Source organism: Acomys minous, assembly GCF_964271855.1.
Source record: "Acomys minous genome assembly, chromosome: 8".
NCBI lineage: Eukaryota > Metazoa > Chordata > Mammalia > Rodentia > Muridae > Acomys > Acomys minous.
Window position 1 is genome coordinate 105,211,997 of NC_140489.1, and position 24,864 is coordinate 105,236,860.

Sequence of the window (24,864 nt, forward strand, 5' to 3'; positions counted from 1 at the left end):
AAAAGCTTCAACAAAAAATCCGAATCTGCTAGAATAAAACATAAGCAGTTCCCTACAGATTTAGCAAAGAACTTTCTGACTAGGACTCTATTGATCCAGTAGCCAAGGCCAGAAGTTGACAAGTGGAACCTCATAAAAAATGGCTAAGAAGTCTCTCAAAAGATGTTCATCATCCTTGGCAACTAGGGAAATGCAAATTAAAACAACTCTTGAGATGCCCCCATCTCATCCTACTCAGAATGGCTAAGATCAACAAAACAGACGATGGTAAGGATGTGAGGAACCATCACTACTGGTGGGACTGTCAACTGTTCCAGACACTCTGGGAATCAGTGTGGAGAATCCTGAAAGCCAAAAACTTATCTACCATATGACCTGGGTCAACATGCATCCAAAGAACTCAAAATTCTACTCCACAGAAACTTGCTCAGCCATGTCCGTTGCTGCTCTATTCACAATAGCTAGGAAACGGAAACAACCTAAATGTCTCCGAGCTAAAGAATGGATAATGAAAATGTGCTACACATATTCTATGGGATACTAATCAGCTGTAAAGAAAAATAGAATTTTCAGGTAAATAAAATGAATTGAAAAAATATACTGTACTGAGTGGGATAGTCCAGACCCAGAAAGACACGCTTTTCCTGTTCGCTTTTATTTGTAGTTCTTAGTTCTACATCTTTAAATGCCAGTATATAACCTAGAGTAAACACAGGAAAATACCCAGAAAATTACAGAGGGACTGGTCAGGGTGGCACTACAGAGTGGAGAATAATAGGACATAGGGGCCATGAAGAGAGAAATAGGGAAAATGGGCTTTTAACTGGAAAAAAAGGAGAGACATAAATATAGAAAGAAAGGGGGGAGGGAAGGAGGGAGGGAGGCTAAATATCACTAAGCATGCTTAAAGAGGATACAAGGGATCATTATTTTATATTTAACTAAAATTACATATAATACACATATAATGTGTGCATATATATTTTTATGCCACTTGGGATGATAATGCTCCCCACAAGAGCCATGGACTATCTAACAAAAACCACAGTGCCATGCACGAGAAAGCTCATTTCAAGTTGTGGGCCGGGGAGTCTAAGAAGTCCCCCAAACAATATAGGCTATTGTCGTTGTCCTTGCTGGCCTCTTTGAATGTGAAGATAAGCCCTATCACTGAAGACATAATGTACCATGAACACAGAACTTGGAGCAATCTAACCCCGAAGCCTCATGCCTGAGAATCAGCTCTTAGAGTATCAAGAGGTACTGTGCAAGTTGATGAGGAAGAAGAGCATTCGCTAGTCCTACCCAGGTACAAAGGCCATGAACCAGAGCAATGACTGGCCTGGAAACATTTCCGCAGTGATGAAATGGTGACTCTTTCATCTGGGAGTTACCAACAGCTGTCTAATTGGATTTCAGACCCCTTCAACGAGAAGGAAATCATGCCTGGTGCTGTAAACCTAGTGAGCTATCTATGGCTGGATAGGTCATAGGCCTGAGAGAAGAACCTACTATCCCCACTTTCCCAAGCTGATATGATTCCCAGCCTCACTCTGAACACTTACACCCACAGATAAGTATAGATTTCACCTCTTGCCAAAGAAGCTTCTTTTTGTGCCAGAAAAAGGATGTTATAGAATTAGGCTAAACGTAGTCAAAATGCAGAGCACAACTGAATGCGGGGTGCCCACCCCCAAATGACATATCTAGAACACAACCGCTGCATCTAAGGCTCAGGGAATATCAAGGAAGAGGGCACAGAAAACTTGTAGGAGCCAGTCTAGAAAGTCAACTGCAAGACTGTGCCTTTAGCTGTGGCAGGGAAGCTATATCCATGAAATCTTAACAACATGGCTGCCTAAACAAGACCTGAACAACTCCAACAACAGTTGATGTCCCAACACAGAAGGAGAAGCTGTCAACAAGGTCCCCATGCCTAGCTGAGGAGAGAATTGCTCTGCCCAGGGATGAACCAGGCAGATGATTGGTTCTCTAGGGCCGAGTGGCCAGCTCTAGAAACACGCACACAGCCACTGCTGAGCAGGTTCAGCAGGTTGCGTTTATACATTTATTGTTTATATGTACATGTAATAACAATGGTTAAAGAAGGGACGTGCGAGTGGCAGGAGGGAGGAGAGAGAGTGGGGGAAGTGATTATATTTTTTTGTTAAATCTTTTAAAAATGGATTACTAAGTCTTGGCTCAATATTTGATACTGTTGGACACAGAACATCTCTGATGTTTTTTTCTGACTTGTTCGATATTTTCATTTTATAATCATCAAAGCTGAGAGTGCTGCTCCACACAAATGGATGGTGCAGCATGACAGGTGTGTTTAGGGCCATTCCAGAAATTGCTGGAAATTCTATCCTAATACCAAGCCAAGACTCATTTAACATTTTGTGTGTGTGTGTGAGACTCAGGCCAGCAATTCAAAAAGTAATTTTTAAACTCAAATATTCTAACATAATACAACCCAAAGTTATACTAATTTGATAACTGCATGCTGAGTAAAAATACTAAAAGGTCTTTGTTTTCCACTGTTAAACTATTATGTTCATGTAAAAGCAAAAACTTTCTTGAATACTGAAAACGCTGGAATCCATAGCATATGATAGTCTTGAATGAGGCAGACAGCCATGGAGAAGTACATCTTCAGTCCTGGTACTTGAGAGGCAGACACAGGTAGATCTCTGTGATCTCTGGGCTAGCTAGAGCTACATAGTGAGACCCTGTCTCAAAACAAACAAGAGAAAACAAAACATCTGGACTAAGGTGTTGGCAGCATTTGTCAACACCATATGATACAATGTCATGCACAATGCAGAGTTTACATGTCTGTTCTGTCACATACAAGGCTGTTGTGAAGCAATGTGATACCACACAGACATGCACTTCCAGAGATGCTTCAGAGTCATCACACACCTGACTGGAAATTAATCTTTAGCCGGTCTATGTTCAGAACCTTTGCTTATGCCAAGTTATTTCTGACTCCCACATTCAGTTGGACAAGGTTGGGACTCACAGTTTAAAAAGACAGAGAAGACAACGTGACATGACACAGTTGAGAATATTCCCCTCTATGATTCCATGGTTAAACTATTATGTTTAAACATGCGTGTGGACCATGGGACATATGTAAGGACATTCAGAGGAGCACTGAGAGAGTAAAAAGTATTCATTGGCTGCTAAATGGATAAATACCTGGCTTAGTTATGCAAATGGTAATACCTCTATTTATACAATGTTTATAAGACACACAGTAATCTTCTTTATCTGTGGCACATATGTTCTAGGACTTTCAGTTGATGCCAAAATCTGCAAGTAATACCAAACCCTACTAACCTATTATTTTCCTCTATATGCATATCCATACTTGAGATAGTTCATAAAGAGAAAACAATTACATCACAGATTTAGACATCTTGTCTGTGATTAGTGGTCCTTGCTGCTTTGGGTGGTGAGGCAGCTCACCACATTAGGGATGCACAGAAGAGCAAAAACTTCTTAGCCTGTGGCCAGAAAGTGAAAGGAGGGTGCCTGAAGTCCCATAGTCTCCAGGAAGGAACTCTTTCAATAGCCTAGGGGCTTTCCATAAGGACCCAGGTCCTAAGTGTCCACACCTAAGAGACAAACTCTCTGCGGAGCAAGCCGTGAGCCACCCTATGCTCTGCAGAGCAATGCCTATAATAAAATTTAATCTTCTTGGGCTATTAAGATGGTTCAGTGGGTAAAAGCACCCACCAGCCAACCTGATGACTTAAGTTCAATCTTTGTGACCCACGTGGTGGACGAAAAGAATCAACTTCTGCTGAGTCTTCTGACCATCACACATGTGCCATATCATGCTTGCTACTCCTATCACCCAAAAACAGACTAAATAAATAAATAAATAAGTAAGTAAATGTTTAGGTGCTACAGACAACATGGCTCTGTGGTTAGGAACACTGTCTACTGTACCGTCTACATCACAGTGCAAGGGGATCGGATGTTCGCTTCTTGCCTCGGTGGGCACTGTATGTGAATGCTGCACAGACATATATGCAAACAAAACACCTGAACACATAAAAATGGAGAAAAATCCTTCAAAAAGCCAGGTACAGTGACACATGCCTTTGATCTCAACACTTGAGAGGTTGAGGCCGGTGGATCTCTGTGAGTTTAAGTCCAGCCTGATATACGTAGTTTCAGGCTGACCACAGCTACATAGTAAAACCCTGTGTGGTGGTCTGAAATGGGCCCCATAGGCTCATAGGGAGTGGAATAATTGGAGGTGTGGCCTTGTTGTAGTGGGTGTGTCTTTGTTAGAAGTATGTCATTGGAGGGTGGGCTTATAGGTTTCAGAACCTCAAGTCAGGCTAGTGGCTCACTGTCTCTTCCTGCTACCTACTGCTCCATATGGAGAACTTCCAGCTGCCTCCCCAGCACTATATTTGCCTGTGTGTCACCATGCTTCCTGCTCTGATGATAATGGTCTAAACCTCTGAATTGTAAGTCAGCCCCAATTAAATGTTTTCCTACACAAGAGTTGCCATGGTCATGGTTAATCTTCACAACAATAGAAACCCTAACTAAGACACCCTCTCTCTCAGAAAAAAAAGTTTAATCCTTTTTATTATGTGAACATGAATTAATAATGAAGAATAATTTTCCCATGTCAGATGTTAAATAAAATAACTCTGAAATTATATATCTACAATAAATCACTATAATTAAGTATACAAAGAGTAAGCAGAAAGTCAGTCAGGCAAAAGCCTATTATATTTTGTGCTTATTAGCCAAACTTTAAAACCATGGAATGCTTATTTGATGTTACTGAGGCAATGTCTCATATAGCCCAGATTAACCTTAAACTTGCTTTGTAGCCAAAGGATGAGTTTAAATTCCTGACCTTCCAGCTATGTACAGGTGTAATGTAAGAATGCTTTTAAAATAATCTGATAGGCACAGCCAGTGGAGGCAGCAGAGGTGAGGTGCATCCTGAGGAGGCCTGGGGGAGGGTGAGCGGTGTAGCAAGTCAGCACAGAGCCCCTGCTACCTGTTCCATACCTTCCTGATCCACCTGGGGCATAGTCAGGAGAGCAGATGTCTGCAGGACCCCAGGAACATTCAGGTCCATCAGAGGCACAGCTACCAGAGGTGAGCAGCAGGCTCTTCCCTGAACTCCATTGTCAGGCCCAAGGCTTTGCGGGACTCACTGAGGAGTCCTGCATCAGGAACATTTGGCCAACACCAAGAGCAGCCAGATGGCTAAAGGCCAGCATAATAACACAATCAACAAGAGCCAGGGCAATGTGGTACCACCAGAGCCCAGCTGTTCTTCTACAGCAAGCCCTGGATATCCCAACACTGCTGAAGCACAAGAAGACGACCTTAAATCCAACCTTATAGAGATGATAGAAGCCTTTAAAGAGGAGATGAAGAAATAGCTTAAAGAAATATAGGAAAATACTATCAAACAGGTTGAGACCTTTAATAAGGAAATGAATAAATCAATTTAAAAAATACAAGAAAACACATTAAACAGGTGGAGGAAATGAATACAACTGTCAAAGACCTGAAAATGGAAGTAGAAGCAATAAGGGAAACACAAATTGAGGGAATCCGGGAGATGGAAAACCTAGAGAAGAGAACAGGAACAACAGATGCAAGCATCACCAACAGAATTCAAGAGATGGGAGAGAGAATCTCTGGCAAAGAAAATACAATAGAAGAAATTGATACAACAGACAAAGAAAATGTTAAATCTAAAATCTTCCTGACAAAAAACATCCAGGAAATCTGGGATATTATGAAAAGACCTAACCTAAGAATAATAGGAATAGGAGAAAGTGAAGAGTCACAGCTCCAAGGACCAGAAAATATTTTTAACAAAATTATAGAAGAAAAATTCCCCAACATAAAGAAAGTGATGCCTATAAACATACAAGAAGCATACAAAACACCAAATAGATTGGACCAGAAAAAAAATCCTTCTGCCACATAATAATTAAACACTAAGTCCACAGAACAAAGAATGAATATTAAAAGCTTCAAGGGGAAAACGTCAAGTAACTTACAAAGGCAGATCTATCACAATTACACCTGACTTCTCAAAAGAGAATCTAAAAGCTAGAAGGACTGGCAAAGATGTATTTCATCCTCTAAAAGATCACAGATGCCAACCTAGACTACTATATGCAGAAAAACTCTCAATCACCACAGATTGAGAAAACAAGATATTCCAAGACAAAACCAAATTTATACAACATCTATCCACAAATCCAGCCTTACAGAAATACTAGATGGAAAATTCCAACCCAAGGGAAAAAACTACACCCAAGAAAAGACAGAAACTAAATAATCCCACATCAGCAAAAACAAAAGAAGGGAAACATGCATGCACAAACACACACACACATAGACACACACACACACATATACACACACATGCATGCGCATATGCACACAGCAGCACCACTACCATCAAAATAATAGGTATTAACAATCATTGGTCATTAATATCTCTCACCATCAATCAACTCAATTCCTGAATAAATAGATACAGGCCAACAGAATGGATGCAAAATCAGGATCCAACATTCTGCTACATACAAGAAGCACACCTCAGCAACAAATATAGGCATTACCTCAGAGTAAAGGGCTGGAAAAAAAGGTTTCCCAAACAGATAGTCCCAAGAAACAAGCTGGGGCAGCCATTCTAATAGGTAATAAAATATTTTCAAGCAAAATTAATCAAAAGAGATTGGGAAGGACATTTCATACTCATCAAAGGGAAAATCCACCAAGATGATATCTCAGTTCGGAACATCAATGCTCCAAACGCAAGGGTACCTACATTTCTTAAAAAAGAAATCATTAAAGCTTAAATTACACACCAAACCCCACACATTAATAGTAGGAGACTTCAACACCCCCCTTTCACCAATGGACAAATTATCGAAACAGAAACTAAACAGAGAAATAAAGAAATAAACCTACGTGATGAATCAAATGGACATAACAGATATCTACAGAACATTATACCCAAACACAAAAGAATATACCTTCTTCTCCACACCTCACGAACCTTCTCCAAAATTGACCACATAGTTGGTCACAAAGCAAGCCTCATCAGATATAAGAAAATTGAAATAATACCTGTACATTATCAGACTACCATAGATTAAAGCTGGACTTCAAAACCAATAGAAACAGGAGCCTAGCAGAGCTGTCTTCTAAGAGGCTTCACCCACCAGCCCTTTGAAACAGATGCTGAGACTTACAGCCAAACTTTGGGTGACTTGTAGGGCATCTTGTGGAAAAGTAGGGGGAAGGAGAAAAGGACCTGGAGGCAACAGGAGCTTCACAAGACCAACAGAGCCAACTAACCAGGGCACAGAGGGGCTTGCTGAGACTGAAGCACCAACCAAGGACCATACATGGACTGGACCTAGGCCCCCTACAAAGGTGCAACCTATGGGCAACTCAAGATTCATGTGGATCCTCTAGTAAGAGGAGTTGGGCCTGTCTCTAACATAGACTGTTGCCAAATTTTTTATCACTTACCCCTGGCAGGTCTGCCTTGTTAGGCCACAGGAGAAGAGGACATGCTCATTCCTGATGCAAATTGAGGTGCTGGGGTGGATGGGAAAGAAGGCTCCCCTTTTTATGAGGAATAGGGGGGAGAGTGGGGAGGAGGTTTGGAAGATGAGGAGGGGTGGGGCAATGACTAAAATGTAAAATGAACACAGAGAGAGAGAGAGAGAGAGAGAGAGAGAGAGAGACAGACAGACAGACAGACAGACAGACAGACAGACAGACAGACAGAGACAGAGAGAGACTACAAACTCATGGATACAGAACAGCTCTCTAGTCAATGACCACTGGGTCAGGGAGGAAATAAAGAAAGCAATTAAAGACTTCCTAGAATTCAATGAAAATGAAGGCACAACATATCCAAACTTATGTGACACAATGAAAACTGAGCTAAGAGGAATGTTTATAGCACTAAGTGCCTTCATAAAAAAATTGGAGAGATTTCATATTAACAATTTAAAAGCACACCTGAAGGCTCTAGAAGAAAAAGAAGCAAGCACACCCAAGAGGAGTATATGGCAGGAAATAATCAAACTCAGGGCTGATGTCAATAAATTAGAAACAAAGAGAACAACACAAAGAATCAACAAAGCCAAGAACTTGCTCTTTGAGAAAATCAACAAGATAGACAAACCTTTAGCCAAACTAACCAAAAGACAGAGAGACCATATTCAAATGAACAAAATCAGAAATAAAAAGGAGGACATAACAACAGACACTAAAGAAATCCAAATAATCATTAAGTCTTACTTAAAAACCTGTACTCCACAAAATTGGAAAATCTAAACAAAATGGAAGAATTTCTAGATACATACCACTTACCAACATTAGATCAAGATCAGATAAACACTCTAAATGGACTTAAAACCTCACAGGAAATATAAGCAGTTATTAAAAGTCTCCCAAGCAAAAAAAGCCCAGGGCCAGATGGTTTCAGACCAGAATTTCACCAGACTTTCAAAGAAGAGTGTTAAAACCAATGCTTCTCAAATTGTGTCACAAAATAGAAACATAATATTGCTAAATTCATTCTATAAGGCCATAGTCACTCTAATACCTCAACCACATAAAGATCCAAGAAAGAAAGAGAATTTCAGACCAATTTTCCTTATGAACATTGATGCAACATACTCAATAAAACACACACAAACTGAACCCAAGCACACATAAAAAAACATCATCCACCAAGATCAAATGGGCTTCATCCCAGGGATGGTACAAAATACAGAAATCCATCAATATAATCCACCATATAAACAAACTGAAATTAAACACACACACACACACACACACACACACACACACACACACACACACACACACACATGATCATCTCATTAGATGCTGAAAAATCCTTTGACAAAGTCTAACACCCCTTTACATTAAAAGTCTTGGGGAGATCAGGGATACAAGGCAAATACCTAAATATAATAAAGGTGATATACAGGAAGCCAACAGCCAACATCAAATTAAATGGAGAGAAGCTTAAAGTAATTCCACTAAAATTAGGGACAAGACAAGGCTGCCCACTCTCTCCATATATATTCAATATAGTTCTTGGAATTCTAGCTAGAGCAATAAAATTACTAAAGAACATCAAGGGGATACAAATTGGAAAGGAAGCAGTCCAAGTATTGCTATTTAGAGATGATATAATACTATACATAAGTGAGCCCCCAAATTCTACAAGGACCACCTACAGCTGATAAACACCTACAGCAGAGTAGCTTACAAAATTAACTAAAACAAGAAATCAGTAGCTCTCCTTTAAACAAATAATAAATGGGCTGAGAAAGAAATTAATGAAACAACACCCTTTGTAACAGCCAAAAATTATTTTTAAAAAAATCTTAGTATAACTCTACGAAAGAACTGTGTGACAAGAACTTCAAGTCTTTGAAGAAAACAATTGAAGAAGAGACCAGAAGATGAAAAGATCTCCCATGCTCCTGGATTGGTAGGATTAACATAGTAAAAGTGGCCATGTTACTAAAAGCAATCTACAGATTCAATGCAATTCCCATCAAAATTCCAACACAATTCTTTGCAGACTTTGAAAGAGCAACTCTCAACTTCATATGGAAAAATTAAAAATCCAGGATAGTTAAAATTATTCTGTACTGTAAAAGAACTTCTGGAGGCATCACTATCCCTGATTTCAAGCTGTACTGCAGAGTAATAGTAATAAAAAGCGCTTGGCTCTGGCATAGAGACAGACAAGCTGATCAGTGGAATTGAATTGAAGACCCAGAAATAAACCCACATGCCTATGGACATCTGATTTTTGAAAAAGGAGCCAAAACCATACAATAGAAAAGAGAAATCATCTTCAAAAAAATGATGCTGCTCTAACTGGATGTCTACATGTAGAAGAACACAAATAGATCCACATTTATTACCCTGCATAAAACTCAAGTCCAAGTGGATCAAAGACCTCAACACAAAACCAGATACGCTAAATCTAATAGAAGAGAGAGTGGGGAAGAGCCTTGAACTCACCGGCACAGGAGACAACTTCCTGAACAGAATGCCAATAATTCAGACTCTAAGATCAACAATTAATAAATGGGACCTCTTGAAACTGAAAAGCTTCTGCAAGGCAAAGGGCACCGTCAATAGGATAAAACAGCAGCCTACAGAATGGAAAAAAAAGTTGACAGAGGGATAATGTCATAAATATATAAAGAACTCATAAATATATAAAGAATTCTCAACAGAGGAATCTCTAATGGCAGAGAGGCAATTAAAGAAATGCTCAACATCTTTAGTCATCAGGGAAACGCAAATCAAAACGACTCTGAGATTCCATCTTATACCTGTTAGAATGGCTAAGATCAGAAATTCGTGTGACAGCACATGCTGGTGAGGATGTGGAGCAAGAAGAACACCCCTCCATTGCTTGTGGGAGTGCAAACTGATACAACCATTTTTGAAATCAATCTGGTGATTTCTCAGAAAATTGGCAGTAGCTCTACCTCAGGACCCAGCTATATCATTCCTTGGCATATAACCAAAAAATGCTCTACCACACAAGGACTCTTGCTCAGCTTTGTTCACAGCAGCTTTATTTGTAATAGCCAGAAACTGGAAACAACACTGATGTCCCTCAACTGAAGAATGGATAAAGAAACTGTGGTACATTTACACAGTGGAATACTGTTCAGATTTAAAAAGTCAAAAAAAGAAAAGAAAAGAAAGAAAGAAAGAAAAAGAAAACAAGAAAAAAAACCATGCAATTAGAGGCAAATGGGTGGAACTAGAAAAGATCATCCTGAGTGAGGTAACCCAGACCCAGAAAGACACATATGGTATGTACTCACTTAGAAGTGGATGTTAGCCATAAAGTGTGGTATAAGCATGCTAAATCCACAGACCCAAAGATGCCAGGGAAGGCCCAAGTGATGGTGCTGAGTATCACTCAGAACAGGAAATAAAACAGAAGTAGATGGAGGGATCGAAGTAGATGGGAAGGGGGAGAGTAATGGGGTTAGAGATCAGGTGTTTGGGGTGCAGGGGTGGAAGGGTGGCGGGGAGAACCGGGAAAAAGAATAGAAATTGGTGGAGGGGCATCTCCAGGAGAGGGGAGGCTCCTAGGAGTCTATGGGGGTGAATGAGCTGAAACTTTAAGTGAGTCTAAGAAGCCTGAAGTGACCACTTTTTGAGGCCAGGTGGGACTTCTGGTGGAGGAAGGGAGATACCACCCATTAAAAAACCCCAAAATTTGTCTTGCCTACAAGAAGTGTAGGGGTAAAGATGGAGCAGAGATTGGGGGAATGGCAAGCAGTGACTGTCCAGCTTGAGACCCATCCCAAGGGAGACAGACAACCCCTGCCACTACTAATAATACCCTAATGATATGATTACAGACAGGAACCTAGCATAACTGTCTTCTGAGAGGCATCACTCAGCAGCTGATGGAGACTAATGCCGAGACCCACAGCCGAACAATAGGCCAAGCTCAGGAGTTCTGTGGAACAGTGGGAGGAGGGGATAAAGGGAGCTGGAGGGGTCACCTACACCACAAGAAAACATACAGAGTCGACTAATCTGAGACCACGAGGGTTCAAAGAGACTGAACCGCCAACCGAAGCGCATGCATGGACTTAACCTGCACATGTGTGGCAGATGTGCAGTGTGGTCAACATTTGGTCCTCTAACAATTGGACCAGGGGCTGTCCCAGACCCTGTGGCCTGCTGCTGGATCCCGTTCCCCTAGCTGGGCTGCCTTGTCTGGCCCCTGCTGCCAATGTGAGGTGCCTGAGTGGATTGACACCCCTTGAGCTTCCCCTTCTCTGAGAAAAAGGAGGAGGGAGGGGAGAGAGAGCATGAGGGATGGAGATGGGATCAGGCTGTAAAGATATTAAATGAATAAACAAGGTGGCGGGGGGGGGGGTGGAGAAAGAAAATAGTTGATATGCTAAAATTCTAAATGTTCTGTCAGAATGATTATCACTGACTCCTAAGTACCATATTTGAAAAAAAGAGTATTTTGAGATCTTTCTTAAGCGATAAATCCAATGTTCAAAGTTCTTTCTTTACAATATGCTCTGAAACACTGTATGAGTTCTGTTCTAGAATTTTGCATGTAATATTTTCAGACTGTGGTTGGTTGACTGTGAATAAAAGAGGCCACAGAAAATAAAGCCATGGATAAGGGTGAACAACAGTACAGGGAATTGTTCTAACTACTATTACATTCTTAAATCAGTCCCCACACTCCAGAGAGGTGAACAGTATTATGTGCATGTTACAGATGAGAACAATGCAAGAGAAAGAGGCTAAAAACTCCGTCCACTGCCACAGAGTTAACAAACAGTGGAGAGCATGGGTACAGCTCAGCAGTTAAGAGCACTTGCTGCTCTTGCGGAGAACTCAGGTTTGGTTCCCGGCACCCACACAGCTGCTCACAGCTGCTCCTCAGTCCAGTTCCAGGAGATCCACAGCCGTCCTCTGGAGGGGTAATGCTCATATATGCAGGGAAAACACCAAAACACATGAAATAAAAATGAATCATAACAATAAACAAACAGCAGACACCAAGACTTGAGAGCTAGCTATAGGGTCTGTACTCTTAAATCCCTAATTTAGCCTGCTTCCTGAGTGCTGGTTCACGGAATACAATATAAGCAGCAGTGTAAATGCATGAGGTGACTACACATAAAAATACTGATAAGCTGCGAACCATACGCTAAACAAGCAGAGTTCATTGTAAAAGACTATATCCTATGAAATTCGTTTACCAAAATTGTAAAACTTATAAAACTGAAGAAGGTTTAAATATGAAAACATATATTAAAAGATAACTTTCCTTACCTAAATACTAAAATGAAACCTAGGAAACATGTAATTTGTAGATTATATATAAATATATAATTGATCCCACTGTTGCAGTACACACTTTTAATCCCAGATCTGAGGACTCAGAGGAATGTAGATCTCTAAGAGTTTGAGGCCAGACAGGGGTACACATCAAGACCCTGTCTCATAAACTATATATGATAAATCAATAAAAGAAAAGAAGAAAATGATAACATAAAATGTGGATAAAAGCTTGAGTGAGTAAAAAGCATAAAGATAATTAGTTGTAAGTTCCTATAGTGCAGTGAGTTCACTACATTCTACAACAATTTATTATGTATTTCAAGGCAACTAGGAGAGGACTCTGAAAGTTCTCTACACACAAAAATGGTAAATGCTCCATTTGTAAATGTTAAGCATCCTGCTTTGATCACTGCGTACTGAACACAGGTACTGAGTTATAGGCATGCTCTGTCCTGTGTATATGCACCAATATGATGAATCAGTTTTTAAAAAATAAAATAAAAAGTAACAATAACTTACCACTTACTTAAATAAGACAGTTCAGCTGAGAAGGGAATAGCAAACGTGCTAATTAAAAAAAGTGCACTAGAAAATAAAAAGACTCTGCTATGTTTGCAGACAGGAGCCTAGCATAGCTGTCCTCTGAGACAGCAGCAGACGAAGCAGATGCTGACACTCAGCAGCTAAACATAAGGCAGAGCACAGGGAGCCTTGTGGAAGACTTGGAGAAAGGATAGAAGGGCCTGGGGAGGACAGGAGCTCCACAGGAAGACCAACAGAGCCAACTAACTGAGCCCAGGGGGTTTGCAGACACCAAAGCACCAACCAAGGACCATGCGTGGACTAGGCCTAGGCTCCCTACACAGATGCATCCGACAGGCAGCTCAGGCTTCATGTGGGTCCCCTAATAAGGAGAGCAGGGACTGTCTCTCAAATGGACTTTGTTGCCTGTTTTTTGATCGCTTCCCTCTGGCAGAGCAGCCTTACCAGGCCACTGTGGAAGAAGACACACTCAGTCCTAATGCGACGTGATGTACTGGGGTGGGTTGGGAGTGGGGCTCCCCTTTTCTGAGGGGTAGAAGAAGGGGGTCAAGGGAAAAAGGGAGGGAGGGAGGCTGGCTGGGACTAGAGCTGGGAGGGAAGGTGGGAGGAGCCTATGATTGGAATGTAAAGTGAAGAAAGAAAGAAGAAAAGAAAAAGAACAGGAGGATGTCCTGAAGGAGATTCCAAAGTAATGCAATGTTCCTTTGCCTGTGCTGGATTTGGGGTACTTATGCAGCCACTGAATTTTCATTTTGTACTTTATACATATTTTATAAGTATTATGAAATGTATACTTAATATTTGATAAAAACTTTAAATAATGTTTTAAAAAGAAGAAAGATCAAAGAAACAAATCAAAAAAGCTTATCATTAGGCTTAAATAAGTATTGAATTTTAAAAACATAAAGAAAGGCTTTAATAAAAATCTGAACATGAAATTTGAATCAATAGCAACATGGGGTTCAGATAATGCAAAGACAAATAAAGCCACGCTCTTTTGGCTCTATGCAGATAGATACTACAAATACTAATTAATTTTAAACTTCATTAGGGAAATCTTTTCCTTGTGTATTATGTCACAATGGGAGAAGAACTTAGAAAAATCAAAATAAAGTGTATTAGCCTCTAATAGGTAGAAGAAACCTTTCAAAACTAAAAGCAAGAGTATTACATATGAAATTAAAATGTTCAAGGCAGATAATCAAAAGGAAAATTTAAAATGAGGGCTGGATAGATGGCTCAGGGGTTAAGAGCATTTGTTGCTCTTACAGAGGACCCAGGTTTATTCACTAGCGCCCACACTGTGGCTCATCCACAACCCTGTTTCTAGGATACCAAATGTCCTCTTCTGACACTTGAGGGCACCAGGCACACATGTGCTGCACAGACATGCATGTAGGCAAAGTACTTTGACACATAAAGTAAATCTAAAAAAATAAATAAACAACCGAAAATGGTTGAATCAGAAGAGTAAGGATTGTGAGAGTAGAGAGTTAGGGTAGACCATTTTTTATTAAAAGCTGTATAGACCATTTTTCTTTTTAACAAATGTGTGTGTAAAACCTCAATAGGAATTAAAATTAAAACATATGATTGTGCCCCGAAATTGCTGAAAAGGCATTTGATAAAATTCCAGCAGCTATTTATTATCCTTAAAACTTTTAATAAATTGGGTATAAGAAGCTGAAGTTTTTTTTTTAATTTTGTGCAGACAACTATCAGTATCGGGGGGCGGGAGGGGAATAATCCATGTTTAACAGTATTCTCCAGCATAGCCTGTGAATTGAACCCTAAAACAGGCATATAAACAAGACAATGAAATGAAAGTTATAGGAACTATTGGAGGGGGCATGAAACTGCCGCAAACCTGGAGGACATGAGCTGGAAATGGCTAGTGCTCTGCCAAGTGCTCAGAGGCAAGACCATCGCGTCTCCCCAAGTCAATGGCTTTCCCACAAGCTAGCGTTACCTGCTAACAGCATAGCAGAGATGTCCTCTACATTAAAAGAAACAAAATCCATAACTAAATCTAACAAAAGTGATTTTAAAAATGATTTAAAAAAAAAAAAACCACTCATTGAACTTCTCTGTGCATTCCGTCTGTCTTTGTTTTGCTTTTGAGATGAAGACTGGCTATGCAGCCCAGCCTTGCCTCATAACCACAGCAGCCCTTTTGCCTCCGCTAGAACTACAGGTGTGTATCGCATGCACTGCCTAAAAGACTTTTTTTTTAGTCATGAATAAACCAGAAGGAGATATATTCAATGCTGTGTTCATCTCTCCCCCCCCCCGCCCCCCACCAAACGATCTATTCTATACAATTCAATCAAAATCTCAATGTGCTGTCTGCTGGAATCCCAGTGGGAAAGTAACAGCGGGCTGGGATGAGGATGGTTCAAAGAGGTTTAGTACAAGGTGTCTTCACATGCCCTATGGGGAAGTCTAGGGACATCATAAGGAATCGTGCCATGCCCCAGAGTAAGCAACAATGGGATGAAGGGGAGAGTAGAGGAGGGGAGGGGAGGGGAGGGAAGGGGAGTAGAGGGGAAGGGAGGGTAGAAATGAGACAAGGAGGAGAGAGCAGTTACCAGAATCCAGAAAAGGAGTTGGTAAAGATGGCTACCGTGAGCCGAGAGCAGTGGCACCTGTAATCCCAGCATTATGGGAGGCAGAGGCCTCCTGTGAGTTCGAGGCCAGCCTGGTCTACAAAGTGAGTCCAGGACAGCCAAGGCTACACAGAGAAACCCTGTCTCAAAAAAACAAAAAAACAAAAACTTTTTAAAAAATGGCTACCATGAAAAGACATGTCCCTTCATAGAGAAACACGGCCATCCCAAAGTGACTCCGCAGGCCAAGTCACAAAAGTGACTATCTCAACACACCCAGCCTCATGCCCTCAGCTACTACGGCATCTTCCACCACAGATCTCTCAGTGGCAAGGCCGAGGGCTAGAGAGCATCTCAATGCACTTTTCATAGTCCAAATAGGACAGCCATGGGCAGACTGAAAGGGGGCAGATAATGGATCTGAAATATCTTAGTTGTCTCCCCAAGACTTGCGTTTATGAAAGCTTGGTCCCCCCACTGCTGGTGTTACTGGGAGATAAAAGAAGCTTTAGGAGGCATGGCCTAGTTGGAAGAACTGGATCGCTGGGGCATCCCATGGAAGGGGATGGACAGATACACATCACACTGAAGGACCATGAAGCAGCTCAAAGAAGTGATCTAGTCTGTGTGATACCATGGATAGCCTAAGGAAACCTTTTTCGAAGAAAACACAGAACAATACAGATAGTATACCATTTGAACAAAAACCACAACCTGACACCTGTTACTGTCATCATAAAATATGGAACCAAGTGATGTGTTGGTGACGTATACAAACCACAGGACTGGAGAGATGGTTCAGTGGTTAAGAGCACTGGCTACTCTTCCAGAGGACCTGAGTTTGATTCCCAGCACCCACATGGCAGCTCACAATCATCAGTAACTCCAGATCTCTGGCACTGCATACACCAATATACGTAAAATAGAAATGAAATGTATTTTTAAAAGAATACAAGGTAATCTAAGAAGATTAAGATCTGAGATGGCTCTTGAAAGCCCTTTAATGCATGTAGGTGCATGTGCATGTGCATGCATGTGTGTATGTGTATGTTGTGCTTATGTCTACACATCCATGCATGTGTGTGCATGTGGGGTGTCAGAGGTCAATGGCCTCCTCAACCTACCTTATTTAAATAAACAGGGTGCCTCATGGGAACAGAGCCAAGCTATAAGGTGAGGCTGGCTGGCAAGTAAGCTCCTGGGCCTCACCTGTCTTCACCCCCACCAGCTCCCCCAACTCTGGTGTTAGCCAGTATTTAACATGGATGCTGAACAGCCAAACTCAGGTCTTCATACTTGCAGGGTAGGAACTCACTCTACCATCCATCTTTCCAACCCAGGCCTTATTTTTATAATACTTTATTCTGTAAAAGGTAAAAAAAAAAAAAAACCACATATTGTTAGGTTATTCATATCATGCTATGGTGATAATCATCAGGGTTCTGTCCTTTTCTCTTGGAGATTTTCATTCAACTTTCCTTCCAAACACACTGCCTGCTCTTCTAAACTTATAGACCACCTGTAGGCTTGAAGTTTATATCTCCAGCTCAGTTTGAGCAAGTCCAAGACATCAGGCTCAAGGTTGCTGAAACCCTGTTGACTTTTTTTACTTGTTGCTTTAGTTCACTAGCTTTCATTGCAGGAAACAGGAAGGGAAAGAAGACGTCGTGGTGGTTCCTACAACGATAATAAAATTTTTCCTCAACTCTAAAAAATCTTGACTCCGTTAATGGATGTAAGACTCTAGTGGTTTCCCTTAGCTGCAAGGGAAGCTGGGGACATTAGCTGGGTACACTGTCAGAAGAGATGTCACAGTGTTTTCAGGTGCCTGCAGCTCCAAAGGCCCCAAACACACTCTTTTCTGTGACCCCAAAGCTGCTCCCCTCCAGCGCTCGCCATCCACACACCCACCTGAGTCTCATATCAGCTTTTAGTGTGGACTTCTTGTCCTCCAGCCTCAGGAAAGGGGCTGTCGAGACTTCCCCAACACCTCCTACACGTCTCCCTTTTCCATCTTTACCTGCACTCCTGCCTGCCTTCTCCAGGGGCTTCTTGCCCCCTCTGACCTGGTCTCCATAGCCAGCCAGAGCGAGGCTTTTAAAAGACAAAAACAGATCCTAAGATGGTGTCACACTGTTACTTGGATGAAGTGGAATGTTTTTTATGCTGCTTCGAACGGCCCTCCGTGACCCGCCCTAAGTAGCTCTCCAGCTGTATTTAGGATCGTTTTCCTCTTAACTTCTGTTACCTCTAAACTTACCTTCCATCCCTCCACCAAGCAACACTTTCTCTTGAATGCATGAGCTTTTCTGTGTCTTTATCTTCTACCTGGAATATCACCCACTCAGATCTCTATTATCTTATTTATATCATCATTGGGATCAAATTAGGAATACTCCTAAAAAATCTTCCTAACTAGGTAATACTAACAAAAGTCTTTCCTTGCTCTCTCTTCCTATGAGATGATGATATTGTTAGTTAGCATTGCTGTCATAACAAACAATCACCAAATCTCTGTGGTGTATAATTACGAGCACCGACTTTTTTTTCTGATGTTTCATGTCAGCAGCTACATGCCAGCTCTTCTCTGTGTCCCTTCTCATTTTAGGATGCAGGCTGATGATGGAGCATCTCCACTCTCAGACATGGCATTCTCGTGGTAGAAATGTATCGGATACCCTTAAAACTTCTGTTTGGACCAAGTACACATCATATCCTCTCCCTTTCTATTATGTCTCATGGTATGTCTCATGGACAGTCCTGACATTGTTGGACTGAGGATATGATGTTTACTTCTTCATCAGGAAGACGCTGAGTCACATGGCAATGAGAAGGATGCTTAATTAGCATGCCAGGAAAGGAGAGGAAAATAACTGAAGTCAATTATAATATCTACTCCAATAGTGATGACGGCTATCACTTCCTGAGTGTTTGCTATGTGATAGGCAGGTCAGGCTAGACTGAAACAGAGTCCTGAGCCAGGCACTGTCTGTCTGTCACCCATATTTGTGATTCCTCAAGTCTAAACTTTCTTTTTCTTCTTCCACCTCTCTCCTGCCTTCCTGGCTCTGGTGATATGCCCGAGCACGGTTATTAGCTTTCCAAATGGAAGTATGTACATTCGCCAAGATCTGTTCCGTGGAAGGCAGTCAGCATCTTCCCTACCATTCCCGCCCAGCAAAGCAGAGCCAAGCTGGGCACCAGTGCCCTTCCAAAGCTCACAGCCCAGGCAGGAGAATAAGATAAGGAGTCAGACTAGAGGCAGAAAACAATTCCAGAGTCTAAGTTCAAAGATAAACACAAAGAGAAGAGAGAGGCAAGGCCTCCTTACGTAGGTTAGTCAGCGCAAGGCGTCTTGAGATGTAATGCTTAGGCTGAAACCTGAGGATGCCGTGGAGCCAGCCAAGCTGAGATGAGGGGAGAACAGATCACTAGTTAAAGGGAAGCAGCGAGTGCAGAGGTGGAACACAGCTTGCTGTGCTCCAGGAATCAAAAGGAAGCACATAGTTGGAGAATGAAGGCTTTGGGAGAATGTAACTTGATGGGTAAGGGGTAGATCAGATGACACAGGGCCTTGTAAACCATGGCGAGGATTTGATGGGATGCCTCTGGAAACTTTCCAGAAGAGAAGAGACAGTATACGTCTCATCTCAAGGTTATTATTCTGCCCGCTGTGTGGAATAAACCAGTAAGAGGCCAGCGTGTCATCCAGAAAACAGATAATGATGGTGACACTGAAATTTACACAATGGTATCTAGTTTTTAGCACCACAGAATAAAGATCTGGATGCAGACATATAGATGGTGAGGAACAAGGTGGAGAATTTATTGAGAGAGGATGCACTTCCAAGCAGGGATAGTGCATTTGGAGGGGAAAGGAAGCATGGAAACTGGAGCAGGAGAGTTCCGGCAGCTCAGCGGCCCCCTGCACAGAGGGCAGGAGCATCCCTGTCACCTTACCATGTGGCTCTTGGATCATTTCAATTTCTTTTCTTTTCTTTTTTTATTAATTAATTAATTTATTTATTCACTTTACATCCCGGTTGTTGTCCGCTTCCTCCTCTTCCCCCCAACCCCACCCTCCTCCTCCTTTCCCTCATCCTCCTCCCCTATTTCTCAGAAAAGGGGAGCCACTCACTCACCCCAGATCATCAAGTAGCATCAGGACTGAGCAAACCTTCTTCCTTTGTGGCTTGGCAAGGCAGTTCTGTCAGGGGGAAGTAATCAAAAAGCAGACAACAGAATCCATGTCAGAGACAACCCCAGCTCCCATTAGTAGAGGACTCACATGAAGCCTCAGCTGCCCATTGGCTACATCCATGTAAGCGGCCTAGCAGAATTGTCTTCTGAGAGGATCCACCCAGCAGCTGTTCTAAACTGATGCTGAGACTCACGGCCAAACACTGGGCGATGCATAGGGATTTTTGTGGAAAAGTGGGGGGAAGGATAAAAGGACCTAGAGGTAACAGAATCTCTAAAAGAAGACCAACAGAGCCAACTAAACAGGGCCTAAAGGGGCTTGTGGAGACTGAAGCACCAGTCAAGGACCATGCTTGGGTTGGATCATATTCATAATGTGTGTGGTTTTTTTTCTTTTCTTTTCTTTTCTTTTTTTTAAATTTTATTTTATTAATTTATTCATATTACATCTCAATGGTTGTCCCCTCCCTTGTATCCTCCCATTCCTCCCTCCCTCCCATTTTCCCCTTACTCCCCTCCCCTATGATTGTGACTGAGGGGGACTTCCTCCCCCTGTATATGCTCATAGGGTACCAAGTCTCTTCTTGGTAGCCTGCTGTCCTTCCTCTGAGTGCCACCAGGCCTCCCCATCCAGGGGACGTGGTCAAATATGAGGCCACCAGAGTACGTGTGAAAGTCAGTCCCCACTCTCCACTCGACTGTGGAGAATGTCCTGTCCATTGGCTAGATCTGGGTAGGGGTTTGAAGTTTACGGCCTGTATTGTCCTTGGCTGGTGCCATAGTTTGAGCGGGACCCATGTTCTACCTGTTACACGTTGGTGTAAAGAGGCAGAGGTCATTTCTAGTCTGGAGCGCTTCTGCTCTTGTGCCTGTGCAGCCAGGGGTTTCCAGGTTTCCTTTTGCCAACTTGTTTCTCTCATAATGGTAATTTTGTAAGGCCTTCTACATCTCACTCTCTACCCTACTCTTCTGCCTCAGTTTTGTAGATAGCGTGGCTCTAGATATGTTCAATTCACGGTGTCTTTGGATGCTGAAATGAAGCTGTCAGGTAGCTGGAACATGGAGAGGCCCACACAGGAGGTGGAAGTTCAGAGGCACCGGCACAAAAGGAGTTATGAACTAAGCACATGGATGCTATCACTCCAGGGAAGACATGTAAGTCCAGGACTGAGCTCTTGCTGTGCTGTTATCAAGTCAGGCAGACAGGAGCTGGTAATGAAAGGCTAAGAAGGGTGGCCAGAAATCACCTTGATACCTAAACCACGCAAACTCCCAACAAAGAAAGAAATTCAGACCAATTTCCCTTGTGAACATTGACGCAAAAAATGCTCAATAAAATACTTGCAACCTGAATCCAAGAATACATCAAAGATATCATTCACCATCACCAAGTAGGCTTCATCCCAGGCATGCAGGGATGGTTTAACATATGGAAATTCACTAATGTAATCTATCATATAAACAAACTGAAAAAAACCACATGATCATCTCCCTAGATGCTGAAAAAAGTATTTGACAAAATTTAACACCCATTCATGTTTAAAGTCTTGGAGAGATCAGAGACACAAGGCATATACCAAAACATAATAAAGGCTATATACAGCAAGCCAAAAGCCAACATCAAATTAAATGGAGAGAAAGTCAAAGAAATTACACTAAAATCAGGGACTAGACAAGGCTACTCACTCTCTCCATACCTCTTCAATATAGTACTTGAAGTTCTAGATAGAGCAGTAAGACAACAAAAGAGGATCTGTATTGGAAAGGCAAAAGGCAAAGTATTGCTACTCACAGATGATATGATAGTGGACCTAAGTGACTCCCAAAATTCCACCAGAGAAGTCCTACAGCTGATAAACACCTTCAAGAAAGTGGCCAGATACAAGATTTATTTCTTTAAAAATCAGTAGCCCTCTTGAATACAAAAAAAAGGTCTGAGAAAGAAATTAGGGAAATAACACCCTTCACAATGGCCACAAGTAATATAAAGTATCTAGGAGTAACTCTAAACAAGCAAGTGAAAGACTTGTACAGAAAAAAAAACTTCAAGTCTTTGAAGAAAGTGAAGACTATATCAGAAGAGGAAAAGATTTCCCATGTTCATGGATAGTTATGATTAACATAGTAAAAATGGCCATTTTCCCAAAAGCAGTCTACAGATTCAATGCAATTCCCATCAAAATGCCAACACAGTTTTTTACAGACCTTGAAAGAACAATTCTCAACTTCATATGGAAAAAGAAAAAAAACAAGAATAGCAAAAACAATCCTGTACAATAAAAGATCTTCTAGAGGAATCTCCATCCCTGATCTAAAGCTGTCTATAGAGCAACAGTAATAAAAAATTGCATGGTACTGGCATAGAAACAGACTGGTGGGTCAATGGAATTAAATCGAAGAACCAGAAATAAACCCACACACCTATGGACACTTGATTTCTGACAAAGAAGCCAAAAACATACAATGGGAAAAAATAATATCTTCAACACATGTTGCTGGTCTAACTGGATGTCCACTCATAGAAAAATGTAAATAGATCCATATGTGAATAGAATCATATTTATCAACCTGCACAAAACTAAAGTCTAAGTGGATTAAAGACCTCAATATAAAACCAGACACATGCAATCTGTTAAAATAAACAGTGGGGAAGAGCCTTGAACTCATTGGCACAGAAGACAACTTCCTGAACAGAATACCAACAGCTCAGGCTCTAAGATCAACAATTAATAAATGGGACCTCATGAAACTGTAAAGCTTCTGTAAGGCAAAGCACTGTCAACAGAACAAAATGGCAACCTACAAACTGCACTAACCCTACATCTGACAAATGGCTAATATCCACAATGTATAAAGAACTCAAGAAGTTAAATACTACCAAACCAAATAATCCAATTAAAATTGGGGTACAGAGCTAAACAGAGAATTCTCAACAGAGGAATATTGAATGGCTGAGAAACACTTAAATAAATGCTCAATGTCCTTTGCCATCATGGAAATGTAGATAAAAACAACTCTAAGATTTCATCTTACACCCTTGAGAATAGCTAAAATCAGAAACTCAAGTGATGACAGCACATGCTGGCGAGGATGTGGAGAAGGGGGAACACTCATCCATTGCTGGTGAGAGTACAAACTTGTACAACCACTTTGCAAATGAATCTGGCAATTTTTCAGAAAATTAGGAATAATTATACCTCAAGACCCAGCTATACCACTCCTGGGCATATACTTGAAAGATGCTCCACCATACAACAAGGATTCTTGCTCAACTATGTTCATAATAACTTTATTTGTAATAGCCAGAATCTGGAAAAACAACCTAGATGTCCCTCAACTGAAGAATGGATAAAAAAAACTGTGGTATTCCATTTACACAATGAAATACCATTCAGCTATTAAAAACAAGGAAATCTTGAAACTTGCAGGCAAATGGATGGAACTAAAAACAATCATCCTGAGTGAGGTAACCGAGACCCATAAAAACATGCACGGTATGCACTTACTTATAAGCAGATATTAGCCATATAATACAGGATTATTATACTACAAACCACACACATAAAGAAGCTACATAACAATGAGGGACCCTAGAGAGGATGCTTAATTCTCATTCAGAAGGGCAAACAGAATAGACACTGGAAGCAAAGAGAGGGAATAGGAAGGGAGCCTACCGTAGAGGGACTCTGAAAGAGTCCACCCAGCGAAGATCGAAGCAGATGCTGAGACTCACAGCCATACTTTGGGGCAGAGCACTGGGAGTCTTGTGGAAGAGTTGGGGGATAGAAGGCCCCGGAGAGGACAGGAGCTCCATAAGGAGGACAACCGAGCAAACAAATCTGGGGATGGCAGCAGGCTGCAGAGACTGATGCACCAGTCGAGGACCATGCATGGAGAAGACCTAGAGCCCCTGCTCAAATGTGGTCGATAGGCAGCACAGTCTCCATGTGGGTCCCATAATATGGAGAGCAGGGGCTGCCTATGGCATGGACTCTCTTGGCCACTCACTGATCACTTCCCGCTGGTGGGGTGTCCTTGCCAGGCCACAGAGGAAGAGGATGAAGGCAGTCCAGATGAGATTTGATAGGCTGGGATCAGAGGGTAGAAGAAGAGGGCTCCCCCTTTCTGAGGACTAGGGGAGAAGGAGAGCAGGGGAAGGGGAGGGAGGAGGACCTGGAGGAAATGAGGGAGAGGGTTTCATTTGGGATGTAAAGTGAATAAATTAAAAATGAATAAAGTTTTGAAAAAAACAAAGAAGGGTGGCCAGGGAAGAGGTGAAGGAAACAGGGAGATGCCAATGCCACAGAATTCAAACAGAAAGGTTTAAAGTGCAGATGACTAATAAGGCTTAATTATTCGTCTCCGTGACAGCTGAACGCACATATACACAATATCCTTACCTTTTAGATATTTCCTCCTCTATCCTTAGATATTTATATGTTAATGAAGCTAAGATATTACATCACAAGAGATCTTTCCTGAAACCTAAGCTTGTTTTACCTAACGTAATGTCTTCTATGTTCATCCAGGTTTTTGCAGATGACAGAATTTCATCTTTTTATAGACTATTGTATTTACTATTAACACATGTATATAATGTATCTGGACCCATTCC

The 24,864-nt window shown here is 41.5% G+C and overlaps 1 long non-coding RNA gene across 1 annotated transcript in view; it reads right to left on the bottom strand.

Moving 5' to 3' along the window:
- Positions 1-17,409, bottom strand: part of LOC311603817 — a 45,858-nt gene extending 28,449 nt beyond the window's left edge. The window contains exon 1 of the long non-coding RNA XR_014781274.1: positions 17,259-17,409. This is a non-coding gene — a long non-coding RNA (uncharacterized lncRNA). The remainder of the gene's footprint in view (positions 1-17,258) is intronic.
- Positions 17,410-24,864: the final 7,455 nt, after the last annotated feature.